General features: G+C 39.5%; 1 long non-coding RNA gene across 1 annotated transcript; it reads right to left on the minus strand.

Annotated features, from left to right (window-relative positions):
* Positions 1–6,279: 6,279 nt before the first annotated feature.
* Positions 6,280–10,325, minus strand: LOC104850062. The gene is made up of 3 exons (XR_004514413.1): positions 10,246–10,325; positions 7,360–7,418; positions 6,280–6,766 (listed from the first exon to the last, which is right to left on the minus strand). It is a non-coding gene; the product is annotated as an uncharacterized LOC104850062 (long non-coding RNA).
* Between the last annotated feature and the right edge of the window lie 1,083 nt (positions 10,326–11,408).

The following is an 11,408-nucleotide window of genomic DNA, read 5'->3' on the forward strand; positions in this document are numbered from 1 at the left end:
GGCTCCCATGACAATCAGCTGGTGACTTCCAAGCAAATTAGAAACTAAACTGTTTACAAAGGCCAAGTAGGAGCAAATGTAAGGCACTTCACTGGGTGCATGGATTTCTCCTTAAGAATAACCATCAGGAACCAAATGTTCCCATCATTACTGGAGTCCCTAGTTACAAGTTGATCCACTTCCTGGTGATAGACTTGGCAAACTCCTCAGATTCCATGCTGGCCTCTTCTAGTCCATCTCAGCCAGCCAGCAGAGTTTTCAGAATGAGAAGGAAAAATAAGGATGTCTATGTCAGGAAATCACCGTAGCCTAAACCTGGCTATTCTTGTTCTTTTTTTTTTTTTTTCACATTACTGTAATTTTTATAAATTTTAAATTGAATTTATTGGTACATTCTAGGTAGACAGTACAGGTACATTCATTACTGGGATCTTGTACCTTTACATGCCAGGTCTTGGTTCTCATTTTTTCCCCTTGTCCCCACCCTCCCTTCACCTCCTCCTCCCCTCCCCACCTTCAAACACTTTAATTCCATTTTTATATTTTCTCATATTTTTTTCCTTTCCCTTATTCCCCTTTCCCTATCCTTCTCACTGTCCCTACACCTTTGGTCCTTTTCTTCCTAGTTCACATTGCTAATTGTCCTGTTAGGATCTTGAGTACTATTTAATTTTTTCACACTAGAGAAACTATTCAGTATTTACTCATGTGTGCCTTATTTATTTCACTTAGGAGTATATCCTCAATATGTATCCATTTACATATGAATCAACTTTATCATTCTTTATGGCTGAGTAGTATTCCATTTTATAGAAAAACCACATCTTCTTTATCCAGTTTCCAATTGATGGGCAGATGGGCTGTTTCCAAGTTTTAGCTATTACAAACTGTGCCACTATAAACATTGGTGCACATATATCACTGTGGTATGATTCTTTTAATTCTTTTGGAAAGATACCCAACAGAGGGATGGCTGGGTCAAATGGAACATCTAATCCTAGTTCTTTGAGGTATCTCCATATTGACTTCCATAGTGGTTGCACCAGTCTGCACTCCCACCAACAATGGAGAAAGGTTCCTTTCTCCCCACAACAGTGCCAACATTTGTTGTGTGATTTCTTGATAGCAGCCATTCTTTGTGGGGAGAGGTGAAATCTCAGTGTTGTTTTCATCTGCATCTCTCGAATGACCAGTGATGTGGAACATTTTTTTATATATTTACTTGCTGTTTTTATTTCTTTGTCTGAGAAATGTCTGTTCATTTCAGATGCCCATTTTTGAATTGGGTCTTTATATTGGGGGGGCTGGTTGTTTTTAGTTCTTTATGTATTAAGATAGCCTCTTTAATAAATGGTGTTGGAAAAACTGGATCTCAATCTGCAAAAGATTAAAACTAGGCCCTTATCTGTCACCATGCACTAAATTAAAATCCAAATGGGTTAAAGATCTAAATATAAAAACAAAAACACTAAACTTGCTGGAAGATAAGTTAGGCAGAACTCTGGAAGACATTGACATAGGAAAAGACTTTATGAACAAATCCTCAGTAGCACGGGAACTAGCCGAAAGAATCAACAACTGGGATCTCATCTTATTAAAAAGCTTCTGCACTGCAAAAGAAACCATGAACAGAACTAAGAGACAACCTACAATGTGGGAAAAACTTTTTACCAGCTGCTCCTCAGACAAAGGACTATTCTTGTTCTTTTGAAAAAAAGAGAGACAGTTACACTTTTGCCCAAGATACTCCCAAATCCCTGAGGAAACCTATTTTGGAAAAGGTGATGACAATCATGAGGCAAAATCAGCCTGAATATGTGTGTTGTCTTTTTAACCTGGGCCAGTGATTCCTGCTTTTCATTTATAATTCTACATATGTCTCTTACCTTGTGACTTACCTCAAGCTGCTCTACCTGCTGGTCTTTCTCAACCATCACTGGAAATTTTCTCAACCTTCCCACCAGTTGCCACTGGGACCTGCATACTTTTATTTGGTATTCTATGCCATAGCTCTCCATTTATCTTTAGGCTATAATGAGGAAGACCACCAAATTCCAGTCTGGCCTTTAGCACTGCCTCTGACAAGTGCAGATGTTAGCTAATTAGGTAAATGTTAGGTAATGAATTACATCAGTGAATTAAGTAGAGTAATTAACATATCTGTTTCCAGTGCAGGTTCTCTCAACCAATGACCTTGGTTGCTAACAGTTCTAGACAGTGACAAACTAAGCTGTACGGGCTCTGTATACCAACTCTCCTAGCCACTAAGATGAATGGTCATCATTCGAATGAAACTCAGAATAGTCTTGTGGAGCTTATAAAAATAGAGTATTAATTAATATCTTCTGAGCAATCTAACATTATTCTTTCCAGTTTTCAGTCTTCTTGAAACTTGATCTGACTTTTACAGCAGGTTGTTTCTCAACATTTTCTTTCTTTGACTACGTTGCAAAAGGCCATCACCCTACCCAGCTGGGAAAAGGTTTTGTTTTTAGAAAGCATGTACACAGGAGTGTACAAGGCCACTCAGGGTCAGCCACAGAATTTTTTTTTAATGCTATGTGCCAGCAAGGCTGCATGACTGGACAGTCTTGAGGTCAGCAGGGTCCTGCACCAGCTCACCAGATCCATGCTCCACGGCTTCTGGCATCTGCGGATACACTTCACTTCCCCCTTCTTTCCCACTGTGCCAGAATTTTCCTATTCTTGTTCCCATGACAAGTTTCCATCTAGCTTAATTCTGCCTCTGAACCCCTGCTGTTGGAGTCCTGGCACTAAATGGCCACTAAATGGCCCTAGGTCTCCCGCGGCTGGTTGGCATAATTTCTACAGAGTCTGCGAGACTTAACGTGGGGACTTAGAACCATCTCCCCACCCCCTAACAATGCTCTTATCGCTCTGGGGAGAGGTGTGGCTGAGTCTGGAGTTCCCAGAACCTTCCTGGGCATCCATCCTAGGCCAGGGACTATGAGAAATCCTGAGAGTTTGAGACCTATGGTGTCTAACTTAAAGGGATTTTCTCCACAGTGGTGAAGAGCGGTGAGAGGTAAAGAACACGACACACACTATACAAACTTAACAGAGAGGCACAAAAGCCAGACTGGGGGACACAGGCACCTGTAAGGATGGTGTGATACCTAGGCTGAGTCCTGAGGAAAGACGTAGTCCTGAAAACTGCCTCTGTGCATGAGAGTAAGCAGAACACGAGAGGCCCTGGCCTGGGGAACAATGTATAAAATACAGAGAGGCAACAAAAAGAGTACCCAATTCAGTGAGCTTTTATGAGGCTAGTTAGTTTTTATTCTCAAGTATTTTCACTAGAATTTCTCAGATGGATCCTTGGTAGCTTTCAGTTTTTCAGGTTTCTGATATTTAAAGGCAAGAAAGAAAGAAAAGCCAGAACAGGGTTTTACTAATTATAACTCACTTTAAATATTTACATTTAATGAATGGAGATCTTAACTCTTTCAATAGTTTAGTTTAACTGTGCTATTCAAAATTCATTGTTGGGCTCATTTTAAAAAATTCTTTAACTCAGCACACACTGTAAGTTTTTTCTCATTGAGTTTATTGGTACTTTTTAAGCATACAGTATAGTTACATTCATCATTGGGATCTTGTACCTTTACATGACAGATCTTTGTTCTCATTTTTCCCCATACCCCTCCCTCCCTTCACCCGCTACCCTCCCCTATTTACAAAGGCTTTGTTTCCATTATTTCCTTTTCTCATATTTTCTCTTTTCCTATTTCCTTTCCCCTACCCTTCCCACTCCCCTACCTACTGTAAGTTTAATGGAACACAAATTTAAAAGTGCTTTACTGTCTGTTCCCCTTCAGCGCAATCATCCTTCTCTTCTCCAGAACCAATCCCTTTGGACCTGGAACACACATACACTGCAACCTCAAACTCCGAGGGAAACAGGATGAGAATGCACAGTACTCGTTTATGTTGCTCCGCTGATTTTGACGGGTCTCTAAGAGTAAGGATGGGGTACCAGAACCTGTCTTTCCATACTGGACTCCCCTGACTCCACCATTTGGCACAGGGCTGTTTTGAAAGAGCTGCAGACATATCTTGTGCTGACTATTCCAATGCTATGCAGAATACTTATTTTTTTCATTTATTCATTCAATAAATATTAACCAAATATACTTCATATTCCAAAAAGCATAGGAAATGCCTGAAATAAATGAATGAATAAAACAGCTCCTGCTTCTCTGATTTCTTCTGTGAAAATATTGACATTCCATGAATAGAGAAGCTACAACTTATCATACATTCCAATTTTCTTTATGTTGAAATATATTGAGTAAGTATGTCTTCAGCAGTCTCTTCTTGTCAAATAATAAAGCTCTCTTGGGTCTTTTGATCTTTCTTGAAGTGCTCATTTTCTAATACACACACTGTAACTGCCTCAACTCCTTTATGCAAGGGGAGAGCTATTTAATAATATGCAACTCTGCCCACGTGGTGGTGCATGCCTGTAATCTCAGCTACTTGAGACGTTGAGGTAGAAGAATCTCAAATTTTAGGCCAGCCTGGGCAACTTAGTGGGACACACTATCTCAAAATAAAAAGGGCTCAGTACTCTTGGGATTCTGTCACTAGTACCATAAAAAACAATACAGACAAAAACCACTATTCCTTCCTTCAAAGTATAGATGTGTTAGAGTTTAACACTGGCAAACATGTGCAGAGAAAATGTATCTTATTATCACCTATTTAATCTTACTATGTCCAGCTTCCTTGAAGTTTGAGCAGAGGCAGTGACTTTAAACTTCTCAATTAACCACCTCTTTATGTATTTGCTTACAGTCTCAATAGAATATTTTCTCTCAGGTCTTTGCCCTATCTGATTTCTGACTCCTGCCTGCTGCTCCTACTATAGGACATCTACCACGTAAGGCAGGTAGGAAGGGGTTTTCTGGATTTCTCATCAATGAGGAAGCAGCACTTCTGGTTCTGTGTGCAGAGTTCATGGTCTAGTCCTTTGGCTCTGCTCTGAGGGGGCCAACCGAGCTCTGTGCCCTGTTTGGGGAGGGATCTGTGGTCCCTTGGGCATAGCCGGTGAGCTTCCGAAAGGCTTCTCCAAGATGCAGCCAAGCCCATCCATGTGTCACAGAGCACAATGCCTGCACTCTCCCCACCATGAGGGATGTGGGTCTGAGTCGGCGGTGGAGCTCTCCAGGAGACTTGCAGCCTCACCTGAGTTACACAGAAGGGTGCAGCACCTGGCTCCAGAGTTCTCAGGCTGAGCCATGTATCACTGCATCTGTACAGCACTGTGTCCCTTGGATTTCATCCCCGAAGGTAAATGGTAACCAAAGGCCTTGGTCTGCTTGTCCTGGCTGTTCTGCACTCATGGTCTCAAACTAGAAGGTGAGACCCTCTTTGTTCATTTTCTCCATCTTAAGTGAACTTCCTTTAATCGTAACCTGAATTCTCCCTGGCTTCTAGCAATCTCTGTCTTCTAGTTCACTAGACCTAGGTTTTGATGTTGATAAAAGTATAATCATATCTAAAAATCTTTATTTTTTTCCACTCACATTGCCTTACTAAGAACTCAAAATTCCTATTCAAAGAATCTCAATTAACTCCCCCCTCCAATTCTATCCCCCAGCACACAGATAGGAATGTTGAGAAAAGGGCCACCTTCACAGAAAGGAGCTTAGTAACATGTTTCACATGTATTTGATCTATTATAAATTACCATAAGCAATGCGGGACTGCATCCCTAATACAAATACTATGATATTACAGTGTTTGAGTTGTTCTTCTAGGTATTTTTCCTTCATGATTCTGCTCAAATGCAGAGTTCTGTCTATCCTAGACTCATCCAGCAAGGCCAGAGAGGTGGCAGGGGAAGGCTTTGCCAAGAGAACGTTCCTTTTAGGGTGGATGCAGTGGGGGCTGACTAATGCCGTGGTGAGGGGAGGATTTCGGCATCCTCCAGCGCTTGCACAGGACCAGTCTCTTGTTCTCAGTCCAAGGGGATGTCACAGTCGCTGTGGTCATTTTGTAAAAATTTTTGTAATTGTGCTTGATATTCAGAACTATAAAACAATAGCATATTATCTGGTACCTACAGAGCATCAACATCTGGACTGTTTATGAAGTGGAAATGAGCATTGGGAAAATAACTCTTATTTACAAAATTTTATTTTTTTCCATAATTACATTTTACAATATTTAAAGTAAATGTGTAAAGTATTTATAAAGAAATTTCTTCTTGGACAATGGTTTAAAATACGAAAGAACAAGTTTCAGGTAGTGAGGACACTGATTAATGGGAATCACTTGGCCATCGTCAACCATCCCAGAAAGGGACTGTTTGCAGGTAAATGGAAACTTCACGTGGGAGAAATCATGCATATACCACGCGGTAAGTGATCACTAGGAAGCTACTATATGTTAAGTGTGCTTTGGAGTTGAGTAATGATGAGAAAGAAGTCTTTAGTCTCAGCTTGTCCTTCTGGCAACATCCAAATGAAAAAATTTAACTTACACCTCCTCTGACTTCTCTGATGGTGTTTCTTACTGCAATTTATGTCCACAGTGTGACCAGAGGTTAAATGTATTGTTCCCTAATAACTGACCGTAATGCCAGCACCAGAGCATCAGAAGAGCCACAGACAACAGTGAGAAGCCAGCGCTGCTCAGCAGCGCCTCAAGTGGCCTGGTCAACAGAGCAATTCAAGGCTGAAGATGCTGGACCTCAGAATATCGCTGGGTTCAAATTTTACAATTTTTCTGTTCTTGCTATCTAAGAAAAGAAAATGTGAGGCACAAGGTGTCAGACAAGAAACTAAAGAAAAATTATTGTGTTGGAAATAAAGCATGACAAGTACAAATCAATACAGTAACAGTAAAGAATAAAAATTCAGAAGTTTTTCCTCTATGTTAAAAAAAATAGCCATGCTCAGCTGAGACTAGACATGTGAAGGATAAGGAAAAATAATTAAAAGACAAGAAGAATTTCATTAACATCATTGATGAATTTCAGCCTCAGTAGTAGCAGTTCCCACACTATCTCATTTAATCCTTAGAACAACCCTGTGAGACAAGTATTACTGTTTCCCCAAATTTCAGTTAAGGAAATTGAAGCTATAAAGGTTAAACGAGATAAGTACCTGAGATTCTATAGTGAGGAATGTGACATTAGAATTCAGAACCACGTCCTCCCAGCTACAAAGTCATGGGAGTAAATGCTGATGAAGACGATGGCCCCATTAGAATGATGGTCCAGTCTTAATTAAAGCTGATTTCAAAATCATCTCATCACAAAGTCTTACATTAATCCTCAGAATGTGCCTTGTGTGTACTTTATATTTAACTTATCTCAGACACACCACTTACTGTGATTTTGCCTCGGAAGGTGATCCATATTCAACATACTCTCTGTACCTGAGTGGTTCCTAAAAAGTGAATTAAAAGGCACAGATAATCTAAAGAAAGTGAACAGAGCTTTCATGAAATCTTTCTTTTAAACAAATTTGTATTAAATGCAGCAACATGTTAACAGTTGTTAAATCTGTGTGGTAAGTATTCAGGCACCTATTACATCTGTATATTTCTTTATGTTTGAAATATAACTACAGATTTTAAATATAGTCACTAACGTGAAGAAGTCAGGGACATCAACAAACACTGCAACAACAAATAATCATTGTAATAACAATTGTTGCAAAAATAGAACATTAAGATACAAAGGCAAGGTGAAGTGTTTAAAAGAGTCACACTTTTGAAAAGTTGTGACATACCTGAAGTGAAGCATTAACCCAAATGTACACGTGACCAAGCTTGCATAACCAAGGTTTTCTCCTCTAGAAAAGAATTAATATTTAACCAATTGATTGCATTTAGTCGTGTTAAAAGAATGCCATGAAACACACTGTTCTCTCACTTAATTTAAACTCAAATTAGAAGCAAGCACCTTTCAAATTTCATCACTTTTCAGGGCCTGGAATTTGCCATTTTATGAAGTATTCGCTGTATCTCTCCACTTTCTCTGGCCATGGCAGGAATAAATCTAGGTGTGTTAGGGATGGTGGTGGTGGTTACAACTAAACTTTCCTTGAGTTCAAAAAAAATTCGCCCCCTCTCCTTTCACAGATTCACAGAACTGTTTGTCGGCAGCAGGTCTGATTTCCCAGCATGCCATGCCTCAGGGTCAAGGCCACTTTACCTAGGGCTGGAAGATGGAATGTGAGCCACAGGCAGTTAGGGAGCTAGGCCATCAGGAGCCCAACCGGAACAGCTTCTCAGCCCCCTGCCTTGTCACTCACTATGCAGCCACCCGTCTGGTGGGACAGAACTTGCCTGCAGCATATTGACTTGGGCCTACAATTTGGGGGTAAAATTAAAGGTTTTCATCTTTGTCTCGCTAATTTTAGTTCTTTATATTTGCTGAATACAAACTCTTCATCAGTTGTAGATACTGCACTTTACCAGCTTTCCAAATTGTTATGTTTGGAATGTATCAAGTACACAATACAGATTTTTTTAAATCTTCATATGAATTTAATACATTTACAAATAATGTCATTACCAGTATAGTTTTACTCATGTTTTTCCTATTTTAGTTTTAGTTCTCTATAACATATATTATATATCAGCATATAATTAGAATATATATATTCTCCTTTCATTTTTATGTGTACATATTATATAGTATATTTGCTTATTTTCATTTCTTTTCTACTTTCTATAGAATCTTTTAAGTTCTCCATAGACCCATTTCCCTCTGTTGCTTTGAAAATTATAAATTCTATTTCTATTATTCTAATAGTTACCCTTACATTTTAACAAGCATACCTGACTTAACAAAATTAAGATTAATTGATAACTATACTCTTCTCCTGCATAACAGAAGGAAAGAACCTGAAACACTTTAATTACTACTTCATATTTCTCATATAATCTACCCTGTTCTCATGCATCCCTCCATTAGTCATTATGATTATTATTTAATTTACAGTTAACAATAATGTAAATATTTATATTTGCCAATGCTTCCATTAGTGTTACTTCTCAGATCTCCTTCCTCTCTTCTGGACTTTATTTGTTTTCTTTCTAAAGCACATTATCTAATAGCTCTATAGCATGGGCTTTGTCTGAAAATTGTCTTTAGTTTGAAGTGATTCTTTTGCAAAGTATAGAGTTCTAGGCTGACAGTTATTTTCGCTTAGTGCTCATATTAGTGCATTGTGCTCTATATATGTTGTTGCTGATGGAAATTTTGCTTTCATCTACCTACTTGTACCTTAGCAAGTACTTTGTCTTTTGTTCCTGGTGTGCTTTTATATTCTCTCTGTATGTGTCCTATAAGAGATGCTGTATTGGCATTATCATTTAATTGTACAGACTAATTTCTTCTTTAGTTTCACCTGTGATCCATAGGTTGTTCAGGAGGGTGTTATTTAATTTCCATGTGTTTATGAAATCCTTGTGGTTTCTTTTGCTTTTGATTTCTGATTTCATTGCACTGTGGTCTGATAATATGCATGAGATAATTTCAATTCCTTTACACTTATGTATATTCTGTGAGCTAGTGTATTTTGGAGAATATTCCATGTGCAGCTGAGAAGAATGTCTATTCTGATGTTGTAGGTTAGAATACTCTGTAAATATCTACTAAGTTCATTGGTTCAAAAGTTTGGTTCAGTTCTGACATTTCTTTGTTGATTTTTTTGGTCTCAGTTGATCTATTTGTGATAGTGGAGTATTGAGGTCATCCATTTCAACTGTATTAGTGCTAAAGTAGTACAATCTAAAGTAGTACAATCAATAATTATTAAATACAGACTTTGATATGGTGATTTTACCCACATGGGAGAAAATTTAAAAGAGGTTGGGGGAGATAGAGAAATTTTAAAAAAACAGGAAGCATTTGAAAGCAAACCTGGAGAAAGATTAAGCAAATGTTGGGAAATTAGTGAGGAAGACAGGAAGGAAAGAAAGTAGGAAGAAATAAAAATAAGAACAGAACAGAAAAACAACAATAAATAACGAGAAACAATATTCACACTTATATAAAAATAAGAACAAACAATCAAGAAAAAAATAAGACAAAAATAAGAAAAAAGAAGAAGAAAATAAGAGAAAAAAGTTCACTTCAAGGCATGTCTTTGCTGTCACTGGTAGACAAAGTTGGCAGACAGAATCAAAATGCATGTTAATTAATCCCAACAAGTCAGCTATAGATTTACAGTGAGGCATTGGATAATCACAGCAAGCCTGTACCTTTAGTTCTGAAGCTCAGGGTGGTTTTTTGCTGTGAGGCTGGAACCTGATTTGTTCACACTGCAACACTCCATATGCTTTTTTGCAGCTTAAACTTGTCTCCTTGATCTTCTGCCAACTGAAGGAGGTAGCCTGAAACCATTCTGAGTTTTGAGCTCTGTTGACTCTTCTCCAAGATGGCAACTGGCCAACTGCCTTTTTCTGGAGCACATCTGAACCTGAATAACTCACCAGCCACTACAGTCCACTGCATCTACTGCTCAGTTCCACTGATGCATTTCTCCATGGAGGTCTCTGTGCTCATGGAAGTCACTGTGTGTCTGCAGGTTTGAGTCACCCTTACCACGCAGTGAATAGGACTCAGAGAGAAAGCACTGTTTGCTGTCTCCTATTTCTTAGAAGTCTCTCACTTCATTCTCCCTATGGACTTCAATTGTCACAGTCCTTGCTAGGTCCCACAGACCCACTTCCCTCCTTCTCTTCCTCACATTGCTATATTCCAGTGTCTGGACAGCAAATCTCAGAGAGCCTATTTCCCTGCTATTCACCAGTCTACCATCTTCCCAGAAGATGTCACTATTTTGAACAAGAAAAGGAGGCAGAAATGAGTGTTCCAGTTGTCCTTGCACTTTGTTAGTCAGCTTTCCATCACTGTGAGAAAATACCCAAGGTAAACAACTTAAAAAGAGGAAAGATTTATTTTGGCTCAGTTTCAAAGGTTTCAGTCCATGTTACTTCGCCCTATCAGTTTGGGCCTGTGGAAGGCAGGATGCAATGATGGGGAGTGCATAGGAGAGCAAAGCTGCTCACCATGTAGTGGCTGAACCCAAGAGAGAAGGAGGGGCTGGAGTCTCAATGCCCCCTTCCTGGGCACCCTCCAATGATGTAACTTCCTCCCGCCAGGCCCCACCTCTATTGCTTCTATCACCTCTCAACAGCACCACAGGCTGGCAACCAAACCCGTAACAGATGAAACTCTGGGGACCACTCCAGAGCTACATTGTAACACACTTCTCCCCTCATCGCAGTAGCACTCCCAGGCGGGTCTGCTGGAGGATGAGGCACATGTGAATCCAAGACTCACTGCTGCAGTCACCCTGAAGCCAGCTAGATCAGCCAACAGCCATTCAGCCCCCAGGAAGTGAGTGAGCTCAGTCAAGGTC

The sequence above is a fragment of the Fukomys damarensis genome, unplaced genomic scaffold (assembly GCF_012274545.1).
Source record: "Fukomys damarensis isolate Sample0158 unplaced genomic scaffold, DMR_v1.0_HiC HiC_scaffold_26, whole genome shotgun sequence".
NCBI lineage: Eukaryota > Metazoa > Chordata > Mammalia > Rodentia > Bathyergidae > Fukomys > Fukomys damarensis.